This window comes from Mobula birostris, chromosome 9 (assembly GCF_030028105.1).
Source record: "Mobula birostris isolate sMobBir1 chromosome 9, sMobBir1.hap1, whole genome shotgun sequence".
Taxonomy (NCBI): domain Eukaryota; kingdom Metazoa; phylum Chordata; class Chondrichthyes; order Myliobatiformes; family Myliobatidae; genus Mobula; species Mobula birostris.
The window spans coordinates 37,102,398-37,119,949 of record NC_092378.1 but is presented as its reverse complement, the minus strand read 5'-3'; the positions used below and the strand labels follow the sequence as shown (position 1 = coordinate 37,119,949).

Here is a 17,552-nt window from a genome sequence, read left to right as displayed (position 1 = left end):
TTCAATGCTGTAGCTGTTTTACTCCAGGGTGATCCTGTAAAAGGCACTTCTTCCCACTCTCTATTAAAACTACTCTGAAATTTAAAGGTAGAATTTTATAAAATCAATTGATTTTGAACCCATATTCATCTGACTGAGAGACAAATCAATGCTAAACAGCTTAATTTAAGGTTATACATTTCTAAACCTTAAACATTTTTTGAGCTACTTCAATGGCATTCCTTGTATTATAAGGTCAGAAGTGTAACTGTTCATTTATGATCACGGATTCAATATCATTCACAACTCCTCACACAAAAAAGTAATGTGGCCCACAATTAGCATGATGAAGACAGCAATCAGGATTAAGACATGGCTGATAAAGAGAAGTAGCATTCACGCAACATAGTGGTCAGATCCTGTCCAGTAACTACTTCTCCCTGGCATTCAACTGCATTACTATTTATGAATTACCATTGAAAGGAAATTTATGGAGACCAACTACATTAAACTCACTGCTCGGTTTACATTGGCAGAGTTACTCACCATCCTGATTCCTGATAGTCCTTCCATCTGGAAGGCACAAGTCAGAAGTGTGATTGTATACTCCCGGATCACTGAGGCTCCAACCATACTCAACCACTATCAATTGGTTGTTGTACTAGAACCCTCTCCACCAGTCTTAATACTACTCCCCCACTTGAATCCCACAGCATGGCTGCATTGTAGACCGTGATCAAAATGCATCGCAGCAATTTACCAAATTTTTTGGTAGCACCTCCAAACCCATGACCTAAAAGGACAAGGGCAACAAGCAGTAGAGAACAATATCAATGTCCCTCCAAGTTATGCACCAACGTAATTTATATTATATTGCTGTTACTTTACTTCCACCAGAACTAATCCTATCCCTATCAGAACAATGGAGTAACTTCGCCATAGGAACTGGATTTTTCAAGACCAAATAAGAAAGCAAAATAACTGCAATAATTATAGGCTTTCATGCCATTGAATGAATGAATGAAGAAAATATTTACATTGTGATTCTTTATCACTTGGAATAGAGAGACCTGATTTTCCACAATTCTCTCCCATTGTTGGCAGATAAACAGAAATTCTGACTCACTGAATGGGATAAATGCTGGCGGTTTCACCTTATGCTGTATAACGCTGAAACAATCAATAGTATTACAACATACAATGTATAGAAATGAATAATTGACCGATAACAATGGTTTTTTTTAGGATGGTTCCATTTCCGTGACACAAGAGGTTGTGTAGATGCTGGGAATCGAGAGTAGCACATACAAAATGGTGGAGGAAGTCAGCAGCTCAGGCAACATCTATGAAAAGGAACAAAGCAGTTAATATTTTAGGCTGAGACTCTTCAGCAGGACTGGAAAGGAAGAGAGGAGAAGCCAGAATAAGAAGGTGCGTGGGAGGACAAGGAGTACAAGGTAGAAGGCGATAGGTGAAGGCCAGGTGGGTGGGGGGGAGTGGGGAAGAAGTGAGAAGCTGGGAGGTTATAGGTGGGAAAGATGAAGGAATCTAATGGGAGTAGAGAGTGGACCATGGGAGAAAGGGCACTAGAGAGAGGTGATACGCAGGTGAAGGAGAAGAGATACAGGTAACAGGGGAGTCAGAGTGAGGAATGGTAGAAGAGGAAAGGGAAAGGGGGAAAATTATTGGAAGTTAGAGAAATTGATGTTCATGCCACCAGATTGGAGGCAGAATTGAGAGTAAATTTCATCCTAGTGGTAGAGGAGGCTATGGACTGAGATGCTGGAATGGGAATGGGGATTGGAATTAAAATAGTTGGCCACTGGGAAATTCTGCTTGCTGAGGATGGAGTGTAGGTGCTCCAATCTATGTTGGGTCATAGGTATTGGATCTAATGTAGAGGAGGCTGTTTCGGGAACACCAGATACAGTAGATGACTTCAGCAGATTTACAGGTGAAGTGATGCTTCACCTGGAAGGATTGTTTGTCTATGTGGCACAGTTTATCTTCTAAGCCATCACTCACACCCAGCTATGTTTGCCTTTTCATTGGCTACATGGAACAATCAGGCCTTCACTGGTATCCAAAGCCAAGGTGTAGCCATGGACATCTATATGGGCCCCAGCTATGCCTGCTTTTTCATTGGCTACATGGAATAGCATTCCTTGGTAATGCTCCCCAATTCCTTCTGTGCTATATTGATGACTGTATTAGCACTGTTTCATGCACCCATGCTGAGCTCGACAATTTCACTAACTTCGCCTCTAACTTTCACCCTGCCCTTAAATTCACTTGGTCCATTTCTGAAACCTCTCTCCTCTTTCTTGATCTCTCTGACTCCATCTCGGAGGACAAACTGTCTACCAATATCTTTTATAAACCTACCAACTCTCACAGCTATCTTGACAATACTTTCCCAAACTATCACCAGTAGGGAAAACTCCATTCCCTTTTCTCAATTACTTTGTCTCCACCGCATCTCTCCCCAGGATGAAGCTTTCCTTTCCAGAACGCCAGCGATGTCCTCCTCCTTCAAAGTACAGAGTTTCCCTTTCTCCACAATTAATGGTGTCCTCACTCAAAACTCCTGCATTTTGCACTGCCTTAACAGAAATAGTGATCTTCTTCACCTTGTGTACCATCCCATGGGCCTCTGCATCAAGCTCATTATTCCTCACAACTTCTGCCATCTGCAACAGGATCCTACTATCAAACACATCTATAACCCTCTCCCTGAACTATCCGCTGCTTCCCACAGAGATCACTGTCTCCGTGATTCCCTTGTCCATTCACCCTCCCATCTAATTTCGCTCCCGGTACTTATCCCTACAAATGAAAGAAGTGCTACACCTGCCCATTCACTTCCTCCCTGACCACCATTCAGGGCCCCAATCAGTCCTTACAGGTGAGACAACATTTCACCTGCAAATCTGCTGGGGTGATCTAATGTATCCGGTGCTCCCGATGCAGCCTCCTCTACAGTGGTGAGACCTGATGTAGACTGGGAGACCACTTTGTTGAGCACTTTCATTCCATCCGAAACAGGCGGGATTCCCCAGTGGCCAACCATTTTAATTCAAATCCCCATCCCTATTCCATGGTGATGAGGCCACTTTCAACACCTCATATTCTATCTGGCATGAACATCAATTTCTTTAACTTCTGGCAATTCTCCCCCCCCCCCCCCACTCTTCATTTTGACTTCCCTCTTACTTATTCTCTTCTCCTTACCCGTCTATCACCTCCCCCTGGTGCCCCTTCTCCTTTCCTTTATCCCATGGTCCACTCTCCCTCTCCTTTCCTATAAGAATCCTTATTCTCTAGCCCTTTTCCACCTATCACCTCAGCTTCCTACTTCATCCCCCTACCCCTCCCACCTGGCTTCACCTATCTCCCTCCAGCTTGTTCTCCTTCCCCTCCCCCCACCTTCTTATTCTGGCTTCTTCGCCCTTCCTTCACAGTCCAGATGAAGAATCTCAGCCATAAACATCGACTGTGTATTCCTTTCCATAGTTACTGCCTGAGCGGCTGCAATCCTCCAGCATTGTGTATGAGTTACTCTCTATTTCCTTCAGTATGAGATACTTCAGTCTTCATGTAAAGCTGAGGATTCCACTGTATTCCTAACTTGAAACTGTAGACTTTGAGGAGCTTTTAAAAACTCAGCAGATGTGCCATTGTCTTGTAGTCTTTCCTGCTCTTACTGCCAAAGTGTTGGTGTATTTTTTGAAAATTACATTTGATGAAGGCCCTGAGAATTGACTGCTCTTTTAAATGTTGAAGATGCATTCATTGCCTGGCATATATTGGTATGAATGTTATCTGCCATGTACATGGCTAAGGTAGGATTTTATCCAGTTTTTGATGTGTGTTGCTATCAACTGTTCTCTTTAAAAAGGAGTTATGAATGAAGTTCAGCTTGACTTAACCCACTTACAGCATCCTTGTCTTAACACAAGCAACCAAAAGAAAAGCTATTGGTGTTTACAGAGTACCTTTATCAAATTTTAATTACATAAGAAAATTATATACAAATTTTAATGGCTTCCTGTCAGAAATAATCAGATTCTAAACTTCCTCAGAAAAAAAACTGGAGCAACTTATTTTGTAACTTTTCTAAAGATGCACATACTTAACTACATCTGGATCTTGTGATCTTAAAGCAACAGACAAATATATATATATATAATAGACTGAATAATAGAACTTACGTGATACCTTACTCCTGTCCATATTAAAGTAAAAGGTTCTGAAGAAGTCACTATCTAGTCAGATTTCTAAATAAGAATCCATTTAGTGGGCTTTAAAAAAAAAACACTTTGTGTAGAAATGAAAAGTTAAGCTTATGTGTGAAAATCACTCCTTAGGTTTCTGAAGCACAGCAGTTTGTTCTGAGAGTAAAATTTATTTTCCAATTCATTGGAATTGATCACAAGTACAATACATATCATATTAACAATACCATATGGAGCACTTAGTGCTACAATGCCAGATTAATATTTAAGCAAGCATGACCAAAGCAATTTCCATAACTTGCATTTATGATCGTGTAAAAACTGCCCTTTGTAACCAAATGAATTAAACAATTCTAAAGTTTTTAAATACATCCACAGCATACAGAAATCAGAAGAACATTTGTTAATTTTCCAAAAGGAATTTTACTTTGTGTGAACACAGCAAATTTGTACTACATCACAATTTCTAAATACTGGAAATTGCTCCAAAGTAAATGGAATGCACAATAAATAAAATTTGCATAGTTTAATTTAAACTATGTTTATATATATAATGAAAGTTTGTAAAGTTAAGATATGTATAAGTAGTTAATTGACAAACTTTTTTGATTTATAAAGTTTACATGTATAAATCTAGATACTTGTACATTTTTGTGCATTTTATTCAGTGCATGCATTGTCAGGCCAGCTCTGTTCAGCAGCAGGACAGGGCTTCGCTAAACCCTACAATGACTGGGTTTTGCACACTTGAACTTAGGCCATATCTGATGAAACAGTGGGAGGTGAAGATTCTTTTAGTACTCCAAGCAAAAACGGTATATAGAACAAGAAAACATCTGATGGAGGAACTGAGCAGGTCGAGTACTGTGTGTGTGTGTGTGTGTGTGTGTGTGTGTGTGTGTATGTATGTATGTATGTATGGGGGGGGTGGGAGGAGGAATCATTGACATTTCTCTTGTACAAAACCTGAGCAATACCCTTCCCTCAGAGACACTGCTCAACCCGCTTTGCTCATCCAGCAAATTGTTTGTGTTACAGGATATTCACTGGGTTAAGACAGTGAATTTTAAAAAAACTGTCAAATGTTTTCATCATAAGCACCTTCAATCTTGGATTTTAAAACCTGTATAAACTTCTTTTTCTGTTGTCAATAGAATTATTAGCCATAAAACATATTAATTGTTTACAATGAATGGAAAACATTCATTATATGCTGAAAACTAAATACATTTAAATAAATACACTTAAATAAATACCCAAGTTAAAACTGCCTGCTCAGTCAAAATAGATTCAAATATACCATTTATAATATATCACTTAATATATCATTTATTAAGCCACTTAACCATGATAGCTCATTTTATTTTTTCTCTATATACTGAGAAAGCCAAAGTTAGATTTGAAGTTTTATCATACCAGAAGATAATTATGTGTTGTATCTTAATCTGGAATACTCGCACCTAACCTACTTCATGGAGTAGTATTAGGGCCATTGTGATTCTGAACTTCTCACATAATTATGAATTCTTCAGCAAGATTTATCTTCCCAGAAGACATCTTGACCTTTGATTGGTGACATAGCAAATGATGTTGTTTAGAAAGTTGATACAAATTAATATGTAAAGAATATCAGTATAGATATATCATAATTGCCATGACAATTGCAGTTTAATCTGCTGAATACTGTTACAACCAATGCAGGGGAACAATCACAGCAGCACCAATGAATTTCTGCATTTTTTCTCTAAAATACTGAGACTATCTGACCTGAGATTAAAAAAAACTCTTTGCTTGGCAATGGACAGTCATCGATTGAGTGAAGAGTAGATTTGTTTGATAAAGAAACACTCACAACACGCTGGAGGAACTCAGCAGGTCGGGCAGCATCCGTGGAAACTGTCAGTCAATGTTTCGGGCCGGAACCCTTCGTCAGGACTGATAAAGAGAGCTGTCCACCATCAAATGTTGGCCAACCCCCAGCAGCAAGGACATGAAAAGGCAGTTAATGGTAGGAAGTCATTTGATAAAACTTCTCAACGTCCAATGTAGACTGCCAATCCTAGAACCAATTCCAACTTGACACTAGGTATTACATCATTGAAGTATCAATAACTGTCTTTTAAAAACATCTAATATTTTACTTAGCACAATGAATGGAAGTCCCTTGCAATAAGAGAAATTAAGTCCAGAGTGAAGCAATTGAATCCAATAATGTAGCTTACAAATAGTTCTGGAGACTGATTTATCTGCATAGTTACTAATGGTAGGATACTCTGCTGAATTGCTGATGACTCATTGTCTGGTGCATTTTGACTGTATATACCTTTAAGCATTGCTCTTTTGGAATGGATGAAGCTCATAGTTTGGGGTGTGCTGAAGTTATTTCTAGATTTTTAACTATTTAATTGGATATGGTGTCAGTTGGTGGAAAATGCCCTTAATTGCCTTGGTGGTGACTTTGGCTGTGGTCCTTCTGGCAAAGATATATTTACAGTGTTGTAAGTTAGAGCATTACAAGATTTAATGCCTGTGGTGATAATGGGATAACAATACATTTCCAAGTCAGTCAATCTACCTTCTTTTAAAAAACGTAAACTAATTCTCAAATACTTTTGATATGATGGTATATCTTAATAGTCACACCTTGATGTGCTAAGGAGCTGGTGGTAGACCTGAGGAGAGCTAAGGTACCGGTGACCCCTGTTTCCATCCAGGGGGTCAGTGTGGACATGGTGGAGGATTACAAATACCTGGGGATACGAATTGACAATAAACTGGGCTGGTCAAAGAACACTGAGGCTGTCTACAAGAAGGGTCAGAGCCGTCTCTATCTCCTGAGGAGACTGAGGTCCTTTAATATCTGCCGGACGATGCTGAGAATGTTCTACGAGTCTGTGGTGGCCAGTGCTATCATGTTTGCTGTTGTGTGCTGGGACAGCAGGCTGAGGGTGGCAGACACCAACAGAATCAACAAACTCATTCGTAAGGCCAGTGATGTTGTGTGGATGGAACTGGACTCTCACGGTGGTGTCTGAAAAGAGGATGCTGTCTAAGTTGCCTGCCATCTTGGTCAATGTCTCCCATCCACTACATAATGTACTGGGTGGGCACAGGAGTACATTCAGCCAGAGACTCATCCTACCGAGATGTAGCACTGAGCGTCATAGGAAGTCATTCCTGCCTGTGGCCATCAAAGTTTACAACTCCTCCCTTGGAAGGTCAGACATCCTGAGCCAATAGGCTGGTCCTGGACTTATTTCATAATTAACCAATTTCCCCCAGGATTAATAAAGTATGACTATGACTATGACTATTGATGTTGGGGGTGATAATGAATATAGAAAAGAATTATTTGGCATTCCATTTAAGGATGTTGGAGTTATTGAAGATCAAGTCAAATCATCACACAACTAATGACATATTGAAAAGAATGGGTTTGAAAAGTAACCCAATTGTCTTGTAATATTTGTCTTTGGAAATATTTTCACAAGTTGAATAAAATCCCATTTGAGTTTATATCTGAAAATAACTGGAAAGGCTATTTTTGTACTTATTCCAGCTAGAGCAAGAAAAATGCTTGTATATTACAGCTGATCAGGTGGCATTTATAGAATGGGACCACTTATGGAAAAACTGAGTTGTGTCTCCATAGAATTATATTTCAAATCTTGACTTTCTTCTCAGTTTTACCAATATTGTCTGAGGTAACATTTCAGGCACATAGAGGCTTTTTGTTTCAGCATCTATGATATTTTGTTTATTCAGCATCCAGATAATTTGGTAGTAAATCCAAATTGAAATGGCATTCTCAGTGTCTGTGTTTGTTGGATAGCTGAATATGTCAACTGAAGGAGAACGACGGTGCTTTTTTATATAAACAAAATAGTGATGGTGCACAGAAATCAAAAGGAAACTTTACTTCAGTTATGAAATCACAAGTTCCTCTCTGTATCTTGATATAAACTGAAAAGGTGACCTAAATTTATTTGTATAATATGTCCTGCAATGAATTCAAGATGAATTTGAAGTGAGTGAGCTGCAAACTTTGAAGTGATGAAACTATTTGGGTGAGCTCATTACATCACAGACCTTTAAAATATTAGATTTCCTCTGATGTGCATTGCCTTGAATTTCCATTGGCATTCTCACAATCTTCATCAGTAAAGTCTCTGGAGAAATATTGGATATTTGAAAGATCTCAGCAGAAATTCTCTTCCTACATTTTTTTCTACAATGGATTCCATTAAATAGCAATATCATCTGAAACTGCAGATATATCCCACATATCATGGTGAAAGGATATCAATCACTGTTTGGAAATGAAAAAAAAGTGTTTGATATTTCACAGTGTGTTCTCTTTTTATTATCTTGGTGATTACCTAACCTTCAATATAATGACATTTACTAATGCAACTACAAATTCTAATATAACCATTCTTAGATTATAGTAATAAAGTTTGTGTGGTGGTGCCATGGATTTTCAATACTGCAGAGTAGAATCACAGTCCAAATTTTAGAATGAATTCAGTTGAAAGTAAGTTTAGTTCTAAATAATATTTAAGCTAAACAGTCTCCTTCCTCCACCCCTGAAATTACACAACAAGTGAATACTTGACTACAGCATCTTCTTTCTGCCTCTAGATATTCTGGGTTGAATTGATAAATATTGTACTGAAGCAATTTAAATCACTGAGTATTCTTGAGCTGGCATCAAAATAGGCCCTGGTAAATGGGATTTGTACAGATAATTTGTTGATGGCCCACCATGCCAAAGCCAATCATCAAGAATTTATTTATTCTAATCCCATTTACCGGCATTGTATCTCCAGCCTACCACAACTTAGTGATTCAGGTGCACATCCAGATGCTTCTTACATGTTTGAGGGTGTCTGTCTCCACCATTTTTGCAGGCAAGTGTGTTCCAGAATGTTGCCATCCCCATCTGAAGTGAAAAAAAAATCTTCTTCAGATTCCTTCTGAACCTCTTACTCCTCACCTTAAACCTTTGCCCTCTAGTCGTGGACAAATATGCAATGAGAAATAGTTTCTTACTATCTACCCAGTCTACACCCCTCACGATTGTCTAGACTTCCATCAACCCATTCAGTCTCCTCTGCTCTAACAAATGCAAGCATATTTAATCCAGTTCCTCCTTATTATTGTATCTGTGTTGACTATTCTTCATCAATCCCTGTCCATCCAAGTGTAGATTAAACCTGCCCCTCGGACTTTTCCTATAATTTCTGTACCAAAGTCATTAGATTAATTGGCTTTTAATTACCTGGTTTATCTTTGTTGCTGGTTTTGAATGAAGGTGTCGCAGGTTCCGTCTCCCAGTCATCTAGGACCTCACTTATGATCTATGAAGATTTAAATAACTTTGTCTAGGCACAGCATGCTTCTCCCATTGTAGCCAGAAATATATACCATCGGGTGCAGGAAAGTTATCCACCTTTATGCCTGCAAAGACATCTATTACCTCCTCCTGTAGAATCCTAATGTACTTGGGAGTTTCACTCCAACTACACTGCCCTTATCCTTAAATAAATACTTTTCCTCTAGCTCAATGCATCAATTGTCATTTTGTTATCTAGTGAGCTCCACTCTTTTCTTGGTTATCCTCCTGCTCTTAATATACTTACAAAACATCTTGGGATTTTCCTAAATGATATCTGACTGTGGTATTTCATGGATTAAGTTCCATCTATCATTGCTAAATTTGAGCCAGTTAATATTGTTCTGTACCCTAAGACAACACTCCTCACTACTACAACAACAACTTTTGTGGCATTAGTAAACTTGCTAAATCAAAATGACTATATACCTATTTAAATACATATATCAAACAGCAAGGGTGCGGTATCAATCCCTGTGTTATAGCATTGGTCACTGGCGAGTGAACAAATGTTGCATCTTTTCAGTCATGTTTGATCTAATAAGAATGACTTTTTACTGTATCACTTCCTTCCTGTGTCTGCCGTAGCTCAGTGATAATAAGCTTCCAACCATATCAGTAGGTTGTCTATGCAGACATCATTCCAGAGTTTTTGACACAAAATCTAGGCTAACATTTCAGTGCAGTGTGTTGCTTTCTGAAATATTATCCTCTTCAGATGCTAAACTCTGAGCCTTCAGGTTGATAGCAAAGAATTTCTGCCACTATAGCAGGAGATGCCCACTTCTGTCTTCACTGATACGTATTCCCCTTTCAGGATAAGTAATAAGTCAGTGACTACTTCACTTTCATTTTTAGCTTTCTCTGCATGACTTGCTTGCAAAAAAATTTCCATATTACATCAGTAACGGTTTCTTTTACCAGAGAGGTCTATAACAAGGGATAGATTGAACTTAATTGGCAGGAGAATTAAAGAATTTAGAAAAATAAAATTCATGCAACTAGTAGGGAGTATGTGTGGAAGAAAAACCCTTCCATGTTTACATAGTGCCTTGAGAGCATTTGAACTGTAATCAGCGGGACTATGGAGAAGGGAGGCAAGTGGTTAAATCAGATTTCTCAAACTTCCAGTAGTTGCCCCCTCCCCTTCACTATTCTCGTTTCCCTCTCTCTCCTCATCTCCTTACCTGCCCATCACCTCCCTGTGGTTCTCCTCCCCCTTCCCTTTCTTCCATGGTCTTCTACCCTCTCCTATCAAGACCTCCCCCCCCCCCCACCCCCAGCCCTTTCTCTTTCAGCAATCAACTTCCCAGCTCTTTACTTCAACCCTCCTCCTCTCCCGGTTTCATCTGTCAGCTACCACCTTGAAATTCTTCCTCCCCTCTCTCCACTTTCTGGCTCTAACTTCTCATCTTTATTTTCCAGTCCTGATAAAGGGTCTTGGCGCAAAACGTTGACTGTTTACTCTTTTCCATAGGCGCTGCTCTGATGCTTTTTGTGGTGATGTGGATTTCTTGGTGTTTCCAGTTGTGCCATGTCTGTGATCATCCAGAGTAACCATCGAGCTATTCTGAACCATTAAACCGGCATGGTACATCGTTACATAATGTCAATGTCAAAGCAATCTTCATAAAAATTAGTACGCTCAGTAAGATGATTTCTGAAAAAAAAACTTCAAATTTTAAAGGCATGACAAACATAATTAGTCACAAAACCAAAAAGATTGTTATATGGGACTTTTAGTGCCTCAATTTGTTCAATCAGTTGATCTTTGTACCTGTGAGAAATAATGATTGACTGAGTAATGTGGTAAAGGTCACGTGGAAGGATCCACAACAAAGTTTTAAGGTATTGTGGTCCTACTTTCATTATTTCTGTCACTTAAGTATTGACTGATAGACAAACTGAAAGTGGCACCACAGTGAACAGATGACATTTCTCAGGAATAGTTTTTGGGGCAATTATGGTCAGAAATATTTAAGCCAGACCAGAGCAAGACGTCTGTTAAAACACATTCTGGATTTTAACCTGCCCATATCTAGGTCTTCATCATTTCCTCCTCCTGAGATTATTAATACAGTTTTATTCGTTATGTCTGTACATGCAATGCAAATTAATACTTTGAGCAGAGCAAAGTTAGCAGCAAAAGTCTTCACTGAACCTGTGAAGCAGTTAACAGATCAACAGGTCAAAATACAGTCAATGCATACTAAATGAACTGCTCAGTATACAGCAGCTTTCTTTAAGGTTTAGATAACACAGGAGGATTAGCAGTGCAACTGCTGACTTTCATTCCCAAAGTATGGTTGTTGTGAGAACTGAGAGTCTCAAGTTCTGACTTAAAGCAAGAAGGAAGAGAGCACTCCTTGGTATGAAAGCACAACTTTCTTAAAGCTGTGCAGTTGATGTGTGTAATATTTATGAAAGAGAACTACATTCCTCAGAGATTGCAGTGGTGAATAAAGCAGCAAGACATCTATATTTATTACTTCATCCACACCACTTTGTAGGTGAGCACTAAATTATCTGTAATTTAATTGGTGGCAATTTAGAGAACTGTGAAATAAAAGCAGCAAGCATAACTAGAAAATACCTGAAAATTGACACATCATTAAGTGTTAACCACCCTCTGCCCTATCTTTTACTTTTTATACATATTGTTCATGTCCACGCAGAAACAAACACACTGTAGATAATTTGATCCTTTTCTTCACTTCCTCCCACCCTCCACTTTCCTACGAAAAAGTATCAGCACGTAAACTGTATTTTTCTTAAGTCTCTGAACTTCACCTTCCGATCAGCGCTGCTGAAGAACAAAATTAAAAAAGACCAACGGATCAAACCGTACTGATTTTTATGTGGTAACACATTGTGATTGTGACAGTTCAGATTATTCTCAACTGCACCTTGCAGTTTTCTGTTTTCTGTTTTCTTTTTAAAGCTGACACGAGTGACAGGATGGGGCGAGAGGTGTACGTGCTGGACTACACCTTAACCACCAGCACTTGGTGTCTACAATTCTAATTTGAGTTTGTAAGTGGTTATTTAAGTACAAAAATATCAGTTTAGGATTCTCATTATCAGATAGATCCTTCAACCACACTATTAGAGTCCTCGCACCATCTATCTTCCTCAGCTTCAGCACAGCATATCCCTTGTGACCGCCATCTAAAGTACTAGATTATTAATGAGATCTGGGTTTCAAAATAGCACCGCTGTCACGTCTTCATTAAGGGTGGAAAGGCAATAGAGCTGCTGCCTTATAGCTCCAGTGACCTGGATACTGTCATGCTTCCCAGTGCAATCCTGCACTCCTGTGTTGAATTTGCATATTCCACGTGCCGGATACGCAGGTTTGTTGATTAATTGGCCAGTGTAAGTTGCTCCTGATGTCTGGAATCTGGGAAGCATTGAAAGAATATGGGGAGAATAAAATCCAATTAATAAAAAAAATATTTGATTGCTTACATTCACTCATGGACCAAAGGGCCTATTTCCTGTGCTCTGTGACTTTTTGGATGCTATTCCAAATAAGTAATTGACAGCCCTTCAAATTTACCAGTATTGACCCCATGCTACCTCATTGAGTGAGGACTCCATATTTACAAGTGTATTCTCAAAATATCATGCAGACAGCTATTTTAATTTCTATTTTTGTACGTGTTTATTTTTTTGCATGGTGGAAACATTTGTGGTTTGACTGTGAGCTATTTCAAAGCTTTATATTCTTCATGCTATTGTATATGGTGTATGTGCTGGGGTTTTTGCCTGATGCTGATGTACCCTCCATGGTCATAATCCAATAACATAGAGTGGATTCTGGTTAATTGGGATACATTGGGACCAGTATACTTTGGCCTAATTAAGCAACTGCCCCAACTAGCCAAAGTTTCTTGGAAATAGCTAAAAAGGTATAAAAAAGACAAACTACCATCTGAGTAACAACTTATTTATTAAAAATGAAATACAGAACAAATTTGAACACTACTAATACTGCTACAGTACTATAAAGCTATATTAGTTCCTAATAATGATCAATGTAGGAATTTATCCAGTGTATACTGCCGTGTTCTTTTGATTGATTATAAATGAACAAAATCAACGCAGACACCTAATTCAGATAATGGACTGCCTTCCTAAAATGCCTTCTATGACAGAACCCTCCAAATCTTTATTTTTATTGTAACACTCAGAATGATTGTCGATAGCTTCAAATTTTTAGTAGTTCCTAACTTGAAGTAGTGAAACCTTTTCATTTTCACTCCCAGCCATTTCTGGCATCTCCAAACCTGAATGCTCGAAACCACAGTGAGCAAAACAGTTCTGAATTGTCTTTAAAAAGGCAAACACGAGGAAATCTGCGGATGCTGGAAATTCAAGCAACACACATAAAAAGTGCTGGTGAACGCAGCGGGTGAGGCAGCATCTATAGGAAGAGGTACAGTCGATGTTTCAGGCCGAGACCCTTCTTCAGGACTAACTGAAAGAGGAGATAGAAAGAGATTTGAAAGTGGGAGGGAGAGGGGGAGATCCAAAATGATAGGAGAAGACAGGAGGGGGAGGGATGGAGCTAAGAGCTGGAAAGTTGTTTGGCAAAAGGGATACGAGGCTGGAGAAGGGAGAGGATCATGGGATGGGAGGCCGAGGGGGTAAGAAAGGGGGAGGGAAGTCCAGAGGATGGGCAAGGGGTTATAGTGAGAGGCACAGAGGGAGGAAAAAGAGAGAGAGTGAGAATGAATAAATAAATAAATAAATAAATAAATAAATAAGGGATGGGGTACGAAGGGGAGGTGGGGCATTAACGGAAGCTAGAGAAGTCAATGTTCATGCCATCTGCGAGACCATTTCGCTGAACATCTACGCTCTGTCTGCCAGAAAAAGCAGGATCTCCCAGTGGCCACACATTTTAATTCCATGTCCTATTCCCATTCTGATATGTCTATCCACGGCCTCCTCTACTGTCAAGATGAAGCCACACTCAGGTTGGAGGAACAATACCTTATATTCTGTCTGGGTAGCCTCCAACCTGATGGCATGAACATTGACCTCTCTAACTTCCGTTAATGCCCCACCTCCCCTTCGTACCCCATCCCTTATTTATTTATTCTCTCTTTCTTTTTTCTCCCTCTGTCCCTCTCACTATACTGCTTGCCCATCCTCTGGACTCCCCTCCCCCTTTCTTTCCCCTTAGGCCTCCCATCCCATGATCCTTCCCTTCTCCAGCCTCGTATCCCTTTTGCCAATCAGCTTTCCAGCTCTTAGCTCCATCCCTCCCCCTCCTGTCTTCTCCTATCATTTCAGATCTCCCCTCCCCCTTTCAAACCTCTTTCTATCTCTTCTTTCAGTTAGTCCTGACTAAGGGTCTCATCCCAAAATGTCGACTGTACCTCTTCCTATAGATGCTGCCCGGCCTGCTGCGTTCACCAGCAACTTTTATGTGTGTTGTCTGAATTGTCTTACTGGTTATTTCTCGGCAACTATTCGTGACAAAAATCACTTACTTTTGAACACAAATGCAGGCAGCTGACGCTATTTAAAAACTGTTTGCTCTAAGAACATAGTGCCTACCAGCCACACAAGTGAATGCAACTGACAATAGTTAGAAATGGTTTGACAACAATTTCCTGTCCTAATTAAGTGAAGTGGCACAGTGTCCTAAAAAACAGGATGGGGATCACAGTTATTAGCTTTTATTCTTTAAGAGTTGTCCTAAATAAGTGGCTGCCTCGATTAACCGACGGCCCTCTGGTGCTCCACCACCATTTTCTTTCTTCCATGGCCTTCTGTCCCCTCCTATTAGATTCCCCGTTCTCCAACCCTGTTTCTCTTTCACCAATCAACTTCCCAGCTCTTTACTTCACCCCTCCCCTTCCCAGTTTCTCCTAATACCTTGTGTTTCTCCGTCTCCTTCCCCACCCAGCTTTTAAATCTACTCATCGTTTTTTATCCCCCTGGTCCTGTTGACGGGTCTCGGCCCAAAGCGTCAACTGTACTTTTTTCCATAGATGCTGCCTCGCCTGCTGAGTTCCACCAGCACTTTGTGTGTGTTGACAGGAATTGACCTGATGAATATATACTACACTCCCTCCACTACAAGTATATCACCTTTTTGCAGGGAGCCTATATTGATACATAATTGTGTAGGCGTGGTCTAGCAGGGGTCTATATAAATTTAGCAAGGTATTTTTATTTTGTACTCAGATTACTTTGCAACAAAAGCCAACATTCCATTTGCTTTTCACGCGTTATTTACATATTAACTTGGTAATTCTTGACCAAGGACACTTTGAATAATAATGCTTTTCTATCTCTCACTATTTAAAAACAATAATATACTTATCTATCAACATATCTTATTTTTCTATGTCACTTTCCACCTACATCTTTGCTTATTCAGCTAACTTGTTCATATTCCCCTCAATCTTCTTCAAAACCAAAATAGTAACCCAGCTTTGTATTCTTAAGAAAACTGAATATATTACACCTGGTCCCCTCATCCAAATCATTCATATACATAAGGGGTTCCCAACCTGGGTTCCACAGACCCCTTGCTTAACGATATTGGTCCATAACACAGAAAGGTTGGGCACCCCTGATATAGATAAATGACTGGGACCCCAGCACTGATTCCCATAGCACATGGTTAATTACAGCTTCCCAATCTGATAAGGTCCAATTTATTTTGTATGTTAACTAATCCTCCTTCCATTACCCCCATCCCTTGTGTCCTCATTTTGGTAGCAACTTTTGTATAGACCAACTAATAAGCTATAATTCCTCCTATATACTGTCAGTAATAATCCCAGTAAACCAACAGTTGGGACTGTGCCCAATCCAGAGATTATTTTAATTTAATTAATTAATTAATTAATTTTATTTCTTAGCTATCTCTTAATAATAAAGCTTTTTTTTTTGCAACTACCTGTTTAATTTGCCTGCATTTTCTTGGGATGAAAAACTGTTGCCAGAAATATATAAATTTTACCCTCTGTACTTGTCTTGTGGGCTATCATCCCCAAAGCGTGCGTTTTGTCATCTGCAGTGTCATGTTTCCACACATCAGTGAAAACCATCTATTTCAACACATCGAATGTGTGATCAACACTCATTCAGTTTCCAAATGGCCAAGTCCAAAATGGATAAGACCACTGAGGCACACTCTGTGCAATACGTAATTGCTGATGCTTTCGTTGTTATCCACAACAAAAATCCTCACAGCTGGTGCTCTTAGAATCCAATGACTGAACCAAAAAGAAATAGATGATTCTTCATAATCAAAGACTTTCAATGGTAAAAGTAAAGGAAGTTAATTACTGCATAAAAGCCAAGGAAAGGGCATATAATGTAGCAAAAGTGAGTTGGCAGTTGGATGATTGGGAAGCTTTTAAAATCCAACAAAAGGCAATTTAAAATAAGAAGGAAAAAGATGAAATATGAGGGCAGACTAGCCAATTATATAAAGCAGGATACCAAAAGTTTTTTCAGTTATATAAAGAGTAAAAGGGAGGTGAGAGTTGATAGTGGACCACTGGAAAATGATGCTGGTGAGGTAGCAATGGGGCAAAGAAATGGCAGATGAACTTAATGGGTACTTTGCATCTGTCTTCACTGCGGAAGACACTAGCAATGTGCCGGTGGTCCGTGAATGTCAGGGAGAAGGATTGAGTGCCTTTGCTATTACAAAGGAAAAAGTGTTAGGCAAACTCATAGGTCTTAAGGTGGATAAGTCACCTGGACCAGATGGGCTACATCCCAGAGTCCTGAGAGAGGTTGCTGAAGAGATAACAGATGCATTGGTCATGATCTTTCAAGAATCATTTGATTCTTGCATGGTCCCAGAGGACCGGAAGATTGCAAATGTCACTCCATTCTTTAAGAAGGGAGGAAGGCAAAAGAAAGAAAATTATAGACCAGTTAACCTAACCTCAATGATTGGGGAAAGT

At 39.4% G+C, this 17,552-nt stretch overlaps 1 protein-coding gene across 2 annotated transcripts in view; it reads left to right on the top strand.

Annotated features, from left to right (window-relative positions):
• The window catches only part of LOC140202680 (proline-rich protein 5-like), a 134,836-nt gene that overhangs the window by 10,266 nt on the left and 107,018 nt on the right, over positions 1 to 17,552 (top strand). The gene's annotated exons all lie outside the window — the stretch shown is intronic.